General features: G+C 44.9%; 1 protein-coding gene across 1 annotated transcript in view; it reads right to left on the bottom strand.

The window, feature by feature from the left end:
* The window catches only part of LOC138511173 (vomeronasal type-2 receptor 116-like), a 37,401-nt gene extending 24,067 nt beyond the window's left edge, over positions 1-13,334 (bottom strand). Inside the window, exon 1 of the mRNA XM_069626680.1 lies at positions 13,198-13,334. The gene's annotated coding sequence lies outside the window, so the exon portion shown is untranslated. The remainder of the gene's footprint in view (positions 1-13,197) is intronic.
* Positions 13,335-15,062: the final 1,728 nt, after the last annotated feature.

Below are 15,062 nucleotides of genomic sequence, written 5' to 3'. Positions count from 1 at the left end.
ACTTTTAGGCTGACACCTGGAAGCATGCAGAGGCACTCTGGATCCTGTGGATTTTCTGCACAGATCAGTCTCTATCTTGCCTTGAAGCTGTTTAACTAGCACATTCTGTGAATTTGAGATTCTGTGTGTTATCTTTGAGCATACAAACAAACACCTCACATTCCGTCACATTCCATATAATGAACAAGTCATCTATGAAACGCAGTCATAGTATTATCATATCTGTATACTTGATATTCTCCTCGGACCAAACCAGAAATTGTTCAAACCATCCCATTGTCAAATTAGCATACAAAGGGGCAAATGTTGAACCCATCGTAGTACCATGCAATTATGCTTAAATTGTCTTTAAAATTAACCATCAAATGAGAAAAAAAATATTTGTGAGACATAGTTCAACCATGCCAAGAATCTTTTCTGCATGCTTAAGAAACTTAAGAGATCTAATATTCAAAAAGAACTGGCATACTTTCAGACCCATGCTATGTCTAATAGATGTACACCGAGATACCACGTCCATCATAGCTAACAAGTAATTGTCCTCCATTATACACCTATGTGTAGGATTTTGGTCTCATGATTGACAGAGTTACTGACTCTCTGTAGTAGATAATTATGTATTCATGTATGAATGAATGTTTGCATCAATGCATTACTTGTTTATTTATTTTATTTTTTAAAGCACTGAGCTAGCTCGAGCAGAGTGTTGTACAGGGTGTATGCAGTTGGCGTATGGGATGGAGTCTTTCAACAGTAGCAAAGTACTGGATGAATGAGCTCTGGATATTTTCTGTTAATAAGTTAGTGGATGTGTGGTGATAGGGGTAAAGGCGGGGAGAGGAAGTGGGTAGTGTTAAGTGGTGGTGATCAGAGGATCATTAGTCGATGCAATTTCCTTTGGGTGGAGGGTGTTCAGTTCTTTCATGGCACTTTAGAGGGATGGGGCCTCCTTCATGAATAAGGCCAGACCTCTCACTGTTGATCTTTAGACTGTAAGACCATCACAGCAACAGGAGAAGTTAGAAGGGAAAGGGTCTCCTACATAGCTAATGCCAGACTTCTCGCTGTTGGCCCAGAAACTATACAATCATCAGGCGAGGAGGATATGTCAAGAGAGATGGGGCCTCCTTCATGAATAGGCCAGACCTCTCACTTTTGGCCTAACGACTATAAAATCATCAGGCCAGGAGGACAAGTCAGAAGGGACGGGCCTCCTTCATGAATAAGATCAGACCTCTCATTGTTTGCCTGAACACTATAAAATCATCACAACAGGGAGACACGTCAGGAGGGAAGGGATTAGTTGCCCCATGCCTAATGCATCTACTGCACCTTTCACCCGGGTTTCCCAGAAGAAAGACCAGATCAGTTTACTGAACCAGTAACTTTAAATACCCAGAGCAACATAATGCTCTGTGTTTAGTGGCCTCATGTCTAATGCATCTGCTGCACCTTTCACCCGGGTTTCCCAGAAGAAAGACCAGGTCAGTTTACTGAACCAGTAACTTTAAATACCCAGAGCAACATAATGCTCTGTGTTTGGTGGCCTCATGTCTAATGCATCTGCTGCACCTTTCACCTGGGTTTCCCAGAAGGTAACACAGATCAGGTTCATTTGGGTTGAGTTGAGGTGTCTCATGCCTAATGCATCTGCTGCACCTTTCACCTGGGTTTCCCGGAAGGGAACACAGATCAGGTTCATGGGGGTTGAGTTGAGGTGTCTCATGCCTAATGCATCTGCTGCACCTTTCACCTGGGTGACCCAGAAGGGAACACAGATCAGGTCCATGGGGGTTGAGTTGAACTGTCTCATGCCTAATGCATATGCTGCACCTTTCACCTGGGTTTCCCAGAAGGTAACACAGATCAGGTTCATGTGGGTTGAGTTGAGGTGTCTCATGCCTAATGCATCTGCTGCACCTTTCACCTGTGTTTCCCGAAGGGAACACAGATCAGGTTCATGAGGGTTGAGTTGAGGTGTCTCGTGTCTAATGCATCTGTTGCACCTTTCACCCAGGTTTCCCAGAAGGAACACAGATCAGGTTCATGAGGGTTGAGTTGAGGTCTCTCATGCGTAATGCATCTGCTGCACCTTTCACCCGGGTTGTCACAGAAGGGAACACAGATCAGGTTCATGGGGGTTGAGTTGAGGTGTCTCGTGCCTAATACATCTGCTGCACCTTTCACCTGGGTGTCCCAGAAGGGAACACAGATCAGGTTCATGGGGGTTGAGTTGAGGTGTCTATTTGAACTGAGAAATCAGCCAAGTAAAGATCACCATTTGTCCCCGCACAAAATTGTGACTGGGAGACGAATGCACACAGCACACTCCCCACTGAGCGAACACTCAGCTGCACACAGGAGCGCCGCGATATTGGGAGACGAATTCACGGACTATTTGAAAAAATTAACAAGGGCAGCGCGCGCAATATCAAAGCAGCTCTCCCCACCCTTCACTAGAGAGGAGGGAAACATAACAGGGTCTGTCACAGAGCCTGAGCAACAGCTGCAGCTGTTGCCGGGCGAACTAATTTATGTCAGGAGTTTTGTGCGTCGATGGAATGCACCACGGTTCCACGGCCCGTACGAGGTAGTATTCTGCACGCCCACAGCTGTAAAAGTGAAGGGCTTGAGGTACTGGGTACACTTGACAGATGTGCGAAGAGCTTATAATAATGTGCAAGAAGAGGCACATGAGGAGGCACAGACAACAGCAACCGATTCAACTGAACAGAATGTCTGAATACTAACTTGCGTTTGTGCGTCAGCAATGCACGTGAATGGGAAAGTGACTGATGAAGTATTGCTGCATTCTCTTTTTATATATTACTGAAAAAAAAAGGGGTTTTTTTTGTTTGTTACTGACTTATATGTAATTAATGAAGTGATCAACTTATGACATGTTTAGACCCTTGTCTGTGAATACCCTTCCCTACAACCCTACCCGCTTCCAGTACCCGTCAATATATACTGGCACTAATGGTGCCAACAAAATGTTTACATGCATGCACTTAATGCACTTTTATATCTCAAACTGGAACTACCATGGCATCTAACAGGCAGCCTGCAACGGATAGAATTAGTAGAATGAGAGAATTATTAAATGAGAGATGCAGATATTCGTATGAGTGCGGATTATCTGTGTGCATTACAATGTTTTTTATGCTAATGTTTGGTCTGGTTACATATTGGTTTATAGCGTTCATCTCTATCGAGATGAACGAGGGGGGAGGGATTAACAGCACTGGGATTAACAGCACCACTGGGACCAATGTAACTGCAAGTGTCAATATGAGGGAAGGTGATTTTCTGGTATGGGATGGAACTAAACGTGTATGGGGTTATCACACCACACCATCCAATGCTGCCATATCAGAAAAGAAAGAGCCACAGGGTGGAATGCAAAACAACACAGTGTCTCCACCAGTGATGTATAGGTATAATGCTCTCAGTTTAAATGACCGAAACCCGTCTGCCATATCATGGTTGTATGATACCCCCACCAGTCAACCTGCCCCCGTCTTAAAAAACAACCTGCAAGATAAACTCAGGGACGAAAAGGAGAAGATGCTAGCAGCACACGAAATCTTATACGATGAATGGGTCAAGGGGGGCGGGAATGAGAAAGGGGGGTCTATTCTTTCCCTCGCCCAGGAGGCTGGGAAGTACATGAGGAACAAGAACAACAGGCGGAAAAGGGAAACCGGGAGGAGGAAGTATGATGAGTACTATGGGTTAGGATTAGATAAAATGGAAGACCCACGACACCCCCACCAGACAAATAAGTGGTATGCAGATATGAGTGCCACCGCGAAACAAGCAACAAATGAGAGCTGTTATGTTTGCTCCCTTATGCCTCATGCTTCAGGTACACACAAAGTATTGCTACCCAAAGAGTTGCCAATTATAGATGCCCAATGTCTCCTTCATCTCACGTTATGCAGGATTAAGAACACCTTCCAGGCACACGAAGTTACTTTTAAAATGCTGCAGAACGAGAAAACTTGCTACCCAAAAACGGCAGGGGTGGTATGTCTGGAGGAACCATTTTTTGTAATACAAGGGACACTTTTTTTCAGACAACAAGTGGAAGGATGAAGAAGTAATGTGTAAAGCTTAAGCACTGAGAGGTGTGGCACCAGAGAAACTGCAGTGGATAGAAGAAACATGCACACCAGTATGGAAGGAACATATTTCAAAACTAACCTGGGTAACTGCCATTGAAAAACCCTTCAAACTGCAGAACGAAATAGACTATGAACTATATTTCAAAGGAGAGGGGAAAACCGCTATGGGAACAAACAAGAGCTGCAACAAGACCCTCACCATCCCAGATCTGAGAAAAGGAACAGCGGCCCTAATGGACACGTACTGGGTATGCGGCAATCAGGCATACCTACACCTCCCCCCATCATGGAGTGGCAGCTGCTCAATGGCCACTCTGCACTCAGCCCTAATGGTAATACCAGAAAGCCACATCGATGGAAGCAAAAGGACACAGGAACGCATACAACAGAGTGCAGCCCAGCCGACTGCGGAGTCACAGATGTATGTCCTGTCCTCCGGAAACAAGGGAGAGGTGCTGACCCGTAACAGAAGAGCATCAAATTACATATCAAAGGCATCATCAGAACTGTTGGCTCAGATCCCAGACAGATATCGATTATTCAGCTCAGCAGAAACATTCTTTGCCTCACTCATCTCAAGTGTCCAAGCAAGGGCGAACGCAAAATGGCTCCAGATAACACGTTGGGAACTGATTCAGCTGGCCAATGACACTGAAGAAGGGTTCAACGTAATAAAAGTGAAACTAAGGGTTTTACGGCTGATGACAATGCAAAACAGGTATGTCTTGGACCTGTTGACGGCGATGGATGGAGGTGTTTGCCGAAAAATTGGAAGTGCCTGTTGCACTTTCGTACCTTCCGAAGATGCAGAAAACAGCTCCCCGTCCCATGTGATCGAAGCAGTGCACAACCTAGGAGAAAAAATGAAAATGGAAGGTGGAGCAGAAGACAGTACGTGGTTCGATAACATTTTCTCCTGGGTCCCCTCGTGGCTTGGAACAACTGTGAAATTTTTGATGCCAGCTGTGGTGTTCCTCCTTTTTGCCTTTTGCCTGTGCCAGGTGGGTCTTCCATGTTGCGCTAACGCAGTACTTAATGGTGCAATGATGATGGTGACAATGGGCAACACTCGTGGGACAATACAAAACATGCAGGAAGTGCAGGTACAAACAGGAACAGATGACACACCAAGATATCAGCTGGTGCCTATCGATCACGACAAAGATATCGTAGATAAAGCATGGCACACCACCATTAGAGAGCCCCGTGTACTAGAATGGTACCAGGAGGTGTGGGTAGATTTGGCGGGAGATGGCGGATGTATATACCTAACTTGTACCCAAGATGAATACGCCAGAATAGGGGAAAGCTTACGGGAGGTATGCAGAGCATGGATGCCCATAAAAGGCACACCTACATGGGATGAGGCGGTGATGGACGAAGCAGAATGCAGAAGGCTGGAGGAGTTAAAGTATTCATTACTTAAGTAACGAAAGGGGGGAAATGTAGGGGAGGAGTGGTCCAAGGGACCCCCCCTGGCCTACATCTCCACCCCAGGTGAGGGCCATGGCTCATCGGGCGTCCCCTCCTTACCACCAGGGCCCAGGTGGTGGATGGTTCACCCGCTGAAGACAATGCCCGCACGTATTGAATTTAGCTAGGCCTCAGAAACCATTTTGTCTACCAAAGATGGTGTGAGCTCAGCGCACTGTAGCGCGGCCCCCACCTTCGGAAAGTTTCAGTTATCCCTGTCGCCGCAGCACCAAGGCAGATCCGCTGCGAGCCCGTTCCCACGAACAAGACGGACATGAGCTAGCGTAATACGCTAACATTGTAACAGTTCACCTTCCGCAGTGTATTATCGCTCCCAGTATGACCCGGCCAACAGGCCTCGGCAATGAAAAGAACAGTAAAATGGTCATCAGATGGCAGAAAGTCACTAAATATTAATGCCAAGACCACTTGCAAAGTATGCTTTTCTCCACAAAATCCCTGATATTACAAAAACCTGTAAAATATATAAACATAAGAAAGCATGCTTCCATGATATAAGCAATGGCGAGCCCACACCATTGCATTTGGGCACTAGTAATGAAGGAGCGTTCCAGGGATCTATTTGTTACGTGTATCACTGGGAAACCTACACTCCATGGTTTCGCGCCATAACCGAACTAATGCTGCTAGAGTACACGAGAAGACGAATGTAACCATACGGAGGGCTCATGTGCAGGATGCGCGAGAATGCACTTGTCATGTGTGTATGTCTAAAGCCTCTTATGTACCACCACCGTCACGTACAGTGGCGGGTTACTTTCTATGTACTCCACCAACCCCGCTACTACCTCACTTACTGCAAATGTATATGCATATAACTAAATACTGTAGTTGTTATAACATAGTGTACGAATAAGGTGCCCAGACTGAATATAATCGAGACACATCCAGCAAAGTTGAAATGCATGTTTTAAAGTGATTTGAATAAATATTATAGAGTGTTCAAATGTTTGTGATGTTTTTACCTAAAGTCGGCAACACACGAGGGAGATACCTTTGTGAAAATGTGCAAGGCCATTCCCCCTCCCACCCTGCAAAGACTGCCAAACATGAGAGCAGAGGCCTGCGCCGCGCTGCTCCACCTCCCCCAACCAGACTGGAGCCGCTTCAAAGATTTGTTGCCCCCTCTGCAGCACTCAAGGCCGCGGCCCGCCACCTGCATTATTTACAACACAGCAATAAACCTCTGCCTGAACGCACACTTCCAAAGGCGCCCCCTCGTAAACCCCACAACCCACCGGATCATCTTAGACCTATGACCCTGTGCAATCAGGACACCCCATACTTTGACAACACAGAGCGGCACATTTATAACCACATCTAACAAGACAGAGAAGACCTGTACCGCCCGTCCCAGGCCCTGAAGCTTAGCACCTCGACCTATGGCCCCGGTCAACAGGACACTGGTAACCATGTCCTGACGTATTACCAACAGACCCCTCACAAGGTGCATTCCTCCTGTGTTGCATTAACCTGTAGAATAACCTATTGGAAGATTTACTAAAGAAGATAATATTGCAATGACTGAATGACTGCGGTGTGCATGGCCTAGGGCAAATAAGTCAGGAAAGGACATTCATCTCTGACACCGGCCGCGATGGCACAACAACACCGCCCGGATGAACTCTGCCAACCTACCAGGCCCAGCCCAACCCACGAGGCTGACCAGTGACGTTCTCCAGCCACGGCCAACCGCATCGCAGCAGCACCTATAGTTAGTCATCGCCACCCAATCCCATTGAACTTCTGCCCCCTATAGTATGTAGGTTCTTATGACGTTTTTTGTAAATATATACGCCTGTCTTTGCTATTGTCAGACAGAGCGCTCTCGGAGTTTGCAGAGTTCTTTGCATGCCCTATTCTGATTGATAAACTCCCATTTAAGCTCACCCGCACTCTGTCTTGGCTTTATTCCCAACCTGGGAGAGTCCGTCATTGTCTCTCATTGCGGGGAGGATCGTGCTGGCTGGGGACGCTCGCCTTCAATAGCGTAATTGCAAATCCACTTTGGCAGTTGTCGGTACTCTCCAAATCTTTTCCCATTCTCTTGGCGTAAGTTCTCTGCCCATCTCCTCCATCCATGACAACCTCAGCTTGCCCCATGAATCTAACCATTGTCCATCAGGCTGCATAATCTGCATAGACACTTTTTGGAGTCCAGTTTCCAAAATATTAAAATTCTCTGGTCTCTCCAAAAATGGAGTGCCCAACATGTCTCTCCTTTCTGATTGTAGAGTTACCAAAATATCATACCTCCTTAGTTCCCTGTTCCTTAAACTAAATTTGCAAAAGGTACCACCCCTGCAGCACTCCACACATCACCAATAGTCAAAACACCCCTCTGAACCCAACTTTTCCAATTCAATACTTTATTATTAAACTGCAGACCAGGATTATGCCAAAGGGAAGCCTCTTCATAAAGATACAGACCTTGTCCAGTTGCCACTATCCATGACGACAAAGCTTCTTTAGTAGCCAAAACCGACTTCAAACACTGCACCTTCTTAGGCAACTTTCCAAAAGAAAACAAACATTTAATATCATAAGGCAAAAACCGGTGTGTCTCAATTTGTAGCCACCACGGCACATTGTTTGGAACCTCGCCAGTGTAACCAGACACCTTCTTTAACAGAAAAACACTACCATCATTTTTCAACACCGGGTACCCAAAACCCCCATCTTTAACTTTCCGGACCATAATATACCGGGGAATCTTGGCCCTCTTCTCAAATCCCTACAAAAAATCCTGAAATAATCTGTCTATACGTGCAAACGCTCCCTTTGTAAAATGCACAGGCAAAGATTGAGCAACATACAAAACCTTTGGCAGCAACATCATTTAAATAACATTAATTTTACCCCAAAGAGTTAGATTGACACATCCCCATCTCATAATATCCCGCCTAAGAACCTCAATAATTTTATCCACATTATAATTTACCAGCTTTCTAGAATCTTGAGTGATATAGATACCCAAATATTGCACACTAGAATATTCCCATTTACAATGCCACCCCAGCAGATGCTCACATCCATGCCAAGCCCTCACCGGAAATACCACTGTTTTATCCCAATTGATCCGATACCCAGATAGTTCACCCACTTCCTCAAAGACCTCCGTGAATACCCGACCCCCTACAACAGGATCATCCAAGATGACCACAACATCATCCGCGTAAGCCAAAGCTTTGATTTCCACATCTCCAACAGCAAACCCTTGGATACACCTCATCTGACGTATATATCCTAACAAGTGCTCCAATACCAAATTAAATAACAGTGGCAACAAAGGGCAACCCTGGTGCTTGCCTCTATACAACCGAAATGACATAGAAAACCCCTCATTCACCTACACCTTTGCCGATATGCCATTCTGAAGTGCTTGAATAGCTTTAATAAAGAAAGGACCAAAACCTAATTTCAACAGTGTATGATTCAGAAAGTCCCAATTCACTCTATCAAAGGCCTTCTCTGCGTCTAAAAAATCAACAAAGTATCCTTTATCTCTGAGTCTGGCAAACTCAAAATGTCCAACTGTGTTCGAATATTATCATATCCATATCTTCCTTCCATGAATCCTGTCTGAGATTGCTCTACTAACTCACCCATATATTTTTTGAGCCTCACCATCAATATTTTGGTAAAGATTTTTAGGTCTACATTAAGCAAGGAGATAGGTCGATAATTACTACACCTAGTTGCATCTTTTCCAGGTTTCGGGATCACTGTGATGATTGCCTCCTTCATTGAATCACATAACCTCCCTTCCCTCAAAAAACAGTTATATAATTCACATAAAACCGGTGACAACAACTCCCCATATTTTTGATAAAATTCCACCGTCAAACCATCCATCCCTGGAGATTTACCTTTATTCATTCCCTCAATTACCGACAAAAACCTCTAGGATGGTAATCGGGGCTTCCATACAGCATCTACCTTCTTCAGAAAGTACAGGAAGGACAATTTTCCCGAAAAACCTATCAAAATCATCCTTTTGCGGAGAAATGTCTTCCGCATACAATTTAGCATAAAATGAACAAAAACATTCACCAATTTTATCTTTCTTAAACACCAAATTTCCAGATTCATCAACAATTTTTTTAACATATACCCTCTCTGAATAACTCCTCAATCTATTTGCCAATAACTTCCCTGCCTTATCCCCTTGCTCCCAGTATTTTTGCTTCATGCGATACAAACCCTTCTCAACTTGTGAATTCACCTCACTTTTCAGCAATTCCTTAACCTCCAAAATCCTAAGCCTAATATTCTCCTCTCTTGACAAAGCATATTTTCTTTGCAAATCTCCCAATTCCTTTTCAAGCTCATCCAATCTGGCTTCTCCCGTCCTACGTATTCTCGCAGTCCAATTCATCAGTTCCCCTCTAACCGAGGCCTTGAAGGCATCCCACACCACCATATTGTCTGCTGTGCCAAGATTCACCTCAAAGAAAGTTGGTATAAAACCCATTAATGCATCAGCAGCATCCTTATTATTCAACACACAAGGTTTCAACCTCCATCTACTAGATCCCTGCCTCTCAGCGGATAACCTCAGCTTAGCCATAACCATTGAGTGGTCTGAAATATGTAGCTCCCCCATAGATACCTCTTTTACTTTCTCAATTAGCCTATCCGTTACTAATAAGTAATCAAGCCCAGAATAAGAATTGTGTACTGGTGAGAAAAATGATTATTCCTTTTCCCCCCAATGAAACTATCTCCATGCATCAAGCAAATCGTATACTTCCATAAAATCTCGAAAATCTGTACTTGACTTCTGCCCGGTAAATTGACACGTCGAGGACCTATCCATTTTGAAGTCAATCACACAATTATAGCCCCCCCCCCAAAAATAACCATTTCAGCTTGCATATCACCAAGCATCACCTTCAGTGAATCAAAAAAGTCCCCCCCTCCCACACACGGGCCATATATAGATCCAATTGTTACCAACATACCCTCATATTTAAGATCAATTAGTATTATACGCCCCTCATCATCCATACTCACTTTTTCAACATCTGCATCCAACCCCTTCCTCAATAAGATTCCAACACCCTGAGAGTTGGAGGAGTAGCAATTCAAGGAAACTTTTGTATATCTTGAATTAGTCAGAGAATCACCAGTGCCATCAAGTAGATGTGTTTCTTGCAAAACAGCCACATCAATCTTCTCCCGCCAAAGTTTAGACAGCACCTTCTTTCTCTTTCTCATGCAATTCAACCCTTTCACATTCCAAGTACACACTGAAACAAGTCCCTTCAGAGCCCACTAATAAACACTATGGCCCTCATTACGACCCTGGCGGAGATCGTGGTGCTAAATGCACCATGGAGCACGGCGGAAAGCTGCCGATACCGCCATGGGGGTTGGCGGATTTACCGCCCCATTCCGACCTTGGCGGGGCGGTAAATCCCCATTCCCCATTTTACCCTTCCCCATTCCCATTTTTGCCCCATAGGGTATAATGGGAGTGGGGAAGGAGTTAATTACGCCACCGTAAAATACGGTGGCGTAATTAACGACGAGGTCCCGTAGCGCCATGGATTTTTCCGCCCGGAAAAAACGGGCGGAAAACTCACCATGGCGCTACGGGATCTCGTAGTAGGGCGGACGGGTCCGCCGCGAATAACGCTGGCGTAGACCTACTCCGCCAGGGTCGTAATGAGGGCCTATATCCTCACATGCACCCATAGTGTTCCAGTCAGTTACTATCATCCAATTGAGCACAGTGATAAATGCCAAAACCATGCTATGAAGTCGAGAAGCATATCTATCATCCCCCACCCACCACACATAAAACAAGACAACATACACATACACAAAACAGTATTGATTGCAAGAAACCCAACGCATCCTGGGTCTCAACAAAACACCATCATGTACATAACCATAACCTATTCCAACTATCTCCCCCAGAATCCCATGCCTAACATTTACTATTAAAATATCATCCTCAAGTACCCTTAATAAATGAGCCTAGTTGCCAACCCCCGACCTAAAATACTCAGAGTAGTCCAAAAGCATTAATAAATACAAACATTACAGCATGTACCCATAACCCTTTGCCACTTCCAATAATTTGGCCAACACTAACAGCCACCCCACAATTCCTAGCAAACAGCATAAAAGACACATCACCCAACAACTGCATTTCTTTGTACCATACAGAATACAGATCATAGAAATGCAACTTTAGTGATTTAGTGAGACTCCAGCCCACCAAACATCACAGCAGAACATGCAGTCTTGGGCAAAGCAGGAAAACATAAGTCAGTTCAAAGCAGAGCAAGTGAAACATAAATCAACGTTTAACCAGAGTTATCTAGCCCCCTTGTCTTGCCCCCTCAGCTAAATGGAAAGTTCTTGTCTCTTTGGCGACAGTGAAACCCTAATGCAGGCACCAAAAACAGCTCCTCAATCACAATTTCTACAAGCAAAAATACTAGTAGCGAGCTTTCATTTTAGCATGTTAGCATTGACGAATGAGCAAACAAACATGCACATTTGGCATTTTGGCAGAACATATGGCAATTAGAAAACACTCCTCACAGAATCGTGCCATCCCAACACCCTCATACCTACAGAAATAACATAAACTGTCTTCCATTGGCAAAAGGGGCAAAAGGGGCCGTCCACCAGCCCTTTAGAATATGTCCATGCATAATCGTAATGTAATAACTGCAGTCATGGCCAACATGAAATGAGTTGGAAGCAAACCAGAAATGCGCCTACAGTATATAAACCCTATAATTGCTTTCCATCCCCTTAACACACTAGTGTTGTGATACAATGCCAATGTATGTCTGCGTATGAGCAGAGCTATGTTAAACAATGTTTTTTTTTTTTAAATGCCAAACTGGAATCTCCGTACACAGGGTGCTGCATGTTTTTCAGATGCACGCCACCTCCATTAGCAACTTTATGACGATATAATCCACTGTGCTTCTCAACTACTCCACCAACACGCCTGCCACACGGCCTCATCTTGTGTGACTCCTGTGAGCAGAATGGGCAAATGATCTGCTCCAAGAAATGCCCATCAACATCAACTGCGATCAAAAAGTCATGCAAGTGAGATAAAAACGGGAGCAAGTGATTTGCCGACCAAAATGAGTCACCCTGTCAGAACGCACAAGATAGCATGAAGGCCAGCACATTTCCCCGTACCCTACGCAAACATGCCTGATCCCGTGGTCACTATGATACTGCTCAACCTAAGAGATGAGGAGGGAACACAGGTATGGGAGAAAGAGTCTGTCCCTTCCCTGCATAAGCTATACTGCTTTATTCAGGCTTGCACTTCTTTTGAACTGGGTCCTTCACTGCTTCCTCTTTGCATTCACCAAAGCCCGAATGCAGTTCTCGCATTGTCAGGTCCCCAGTCAGGACGCAGGAACACATACACCAGCAAATGAGGACACAGCCACGTAAAGATTGCTGAAGAATGCCTACGTTAGTCCAGATCGCGCATATCAGTCAAAAATCAGTCCTCCATCACTGCATCACCGCAACGCTGCCATGTCTACATATGGTAGTCCAGCACGTATTGAGAAAAGCTAGTTCTCACCTCAGATAGGTCCATGCCGTAGTGCTCGGTACACGGACACATCACTACGACTTCAGCACTTCAGCGCCGAATCCACCAACAATGAAAACAATGAAAAGGGAAGTGAGCAGCATTTCGCACAGCCGCTCTGTAGTCATGCAATGGGGAAGGGAAGTTTATATATTCAGCATTCCAGGACACATAAACAAACAAGCCCTTCCTGAAGTAACGGGACGTGCGTAGGAACACGTATCCAACACGTATTGAAGTTTCCCTTTTCAAATTCCACGAAGCGAAGTCTCCGGGCTCGAGATGTTAATTAAAACATAACTTCCACGGTTTTAATAACTGTCAAACCATTAAACAGCAATCCAAAAAGCAAATAACAGATATTTTTTTTTCTTTTTTTTTAAAAAAAATGACTTGCACACCAGAATGAGAAGATTTATCTCTTCTTTTATTGTTGTTTTTGGAGTTGAAGATGAAGCTTCCATAGGTTCACAATCCACATCAGACAAATCTGTCAAAAAAGCCTCCGCACTCCTATGAACAGGAAAAGAATGTAGTTGACCATCCACAACCACACGAAAGATTGCCGGATAAATCATATAATATTTCAGTTTCTTGAGTCGTGCCGTTTCTTTTGCCACTCCAAAACATTTTCTCTTTTCTATGATGTCTCTACTGAGGTCAGCAAATATCATCATTTTGTGCCCTCCCCATGCCAGGTCTCCAATTTCACGAGACTTCCTCAGCATCAGTTCTCTTGTTGGGAATCTCAAAAATTTAACAATAAAATGTCTAGGGCGCTGACCTAAGGCAGGCTTCTTACCAAGGGATCTATGAGCCCTCTCAATATCCAGTGATATTTTAGAATCCAAATGTAGCATGGAGACCAGAGCCTTTTCCAAAAAGGAGATTGGACTGCCTCTCTCTGCATTTTCAGGAAATCCTGCAATCCTGATGTTATTTCTCCTTGAGAAATGTTCCTGCTCAGACAGTTTGATTAATAGCTTCTCATTATTAATCTCCCACTGCCTCACCTGATCAGCCAAACGCAGTGTCTTGTCATCCATCAGATTAAGTTGATCTTCATCAGCAGTCACCTTGACAGTGAGGTCCATAAACGTCTCGTCTGCCTTTATCAGCCTTGATTTGATGTCTGTAACATCCAATGTCAATTTTGTAAGCAGATCCAAAATCTTGTCATCCCTCTTCTCCTCCTCACCCTTCTGCCTCTTAGCAGGCTGTATAGTGTCAACAGGTTCAGGAATCTCTGCCATAATTATTAGGACAAGTATTCAGCAGGCACAGGAGCTCAGCACCTAAGCTGCCATCTCTGTAATGTAAATCGTCAGGTTGTCGAGCGTCATTGCAGGGCAACCTGCAATTTCTGATGTTTCTAAGAAGTCACACTACCAGCTGCACCTCCTCAGAGGTATCCTTCCTTTCCTCTCCTTCCCCCAGAAGCTCACTGTCTCCAGAGCCCTGGTTCTCTCGAAGCTGGACTACTGTAACAGCTTCTATCTAAATCTGCCTGCCTCTACTCTCCGTCCTCTGCAACTCATCCAGAACAGGACTGCAAGACTTGTCCTTGGCCTCAAGCCCAGGGACCGTATCTCTCCAGGACTGAAATTGCTACACTGGCTCCCTGTGGCTGCGAGGATTAAGTTCAAAACCCTCTGCATTGTCCACAAGGCCTTCTGGGGCCTGGTGCCAAATTACCTTCAACTCTCCCTTCCTAAATATCTTCCTTCTCGAGCACTTCGCTCTTCCGCCTCCAACTCCTTCAGGGTCAGCCACTTCTCCAAGCAACGAGTTGGGGGGAGATCTCTCTCCGCAGCAGGGGCCTCCCTCTGGAACAGCCTTCCACCCTCCCTGAAACT

This window comes from Ambystoma mexicanum, chromosome 6p, assembly GCF_040938575.1.
Source record: "Ambystoma mexicanum isolate Mex_15411 chromosome 6p, UKY_AmexF1_1, whole genome shotgun sequence".
In the NCBI taxonomy this organism is placed as follows: domain Eukaryota; kingdom Metazoa; phylum Chordata; class Amphibia; order Caudata; family Ambystomatidae; genus Ambystoma; species Ambystoma mexicanum.
The sequence above is the reverse complement of the archived record's forward strand: the minus strand, read 5'-3'. Positions and strand labels throughout refer to the sequence as shown.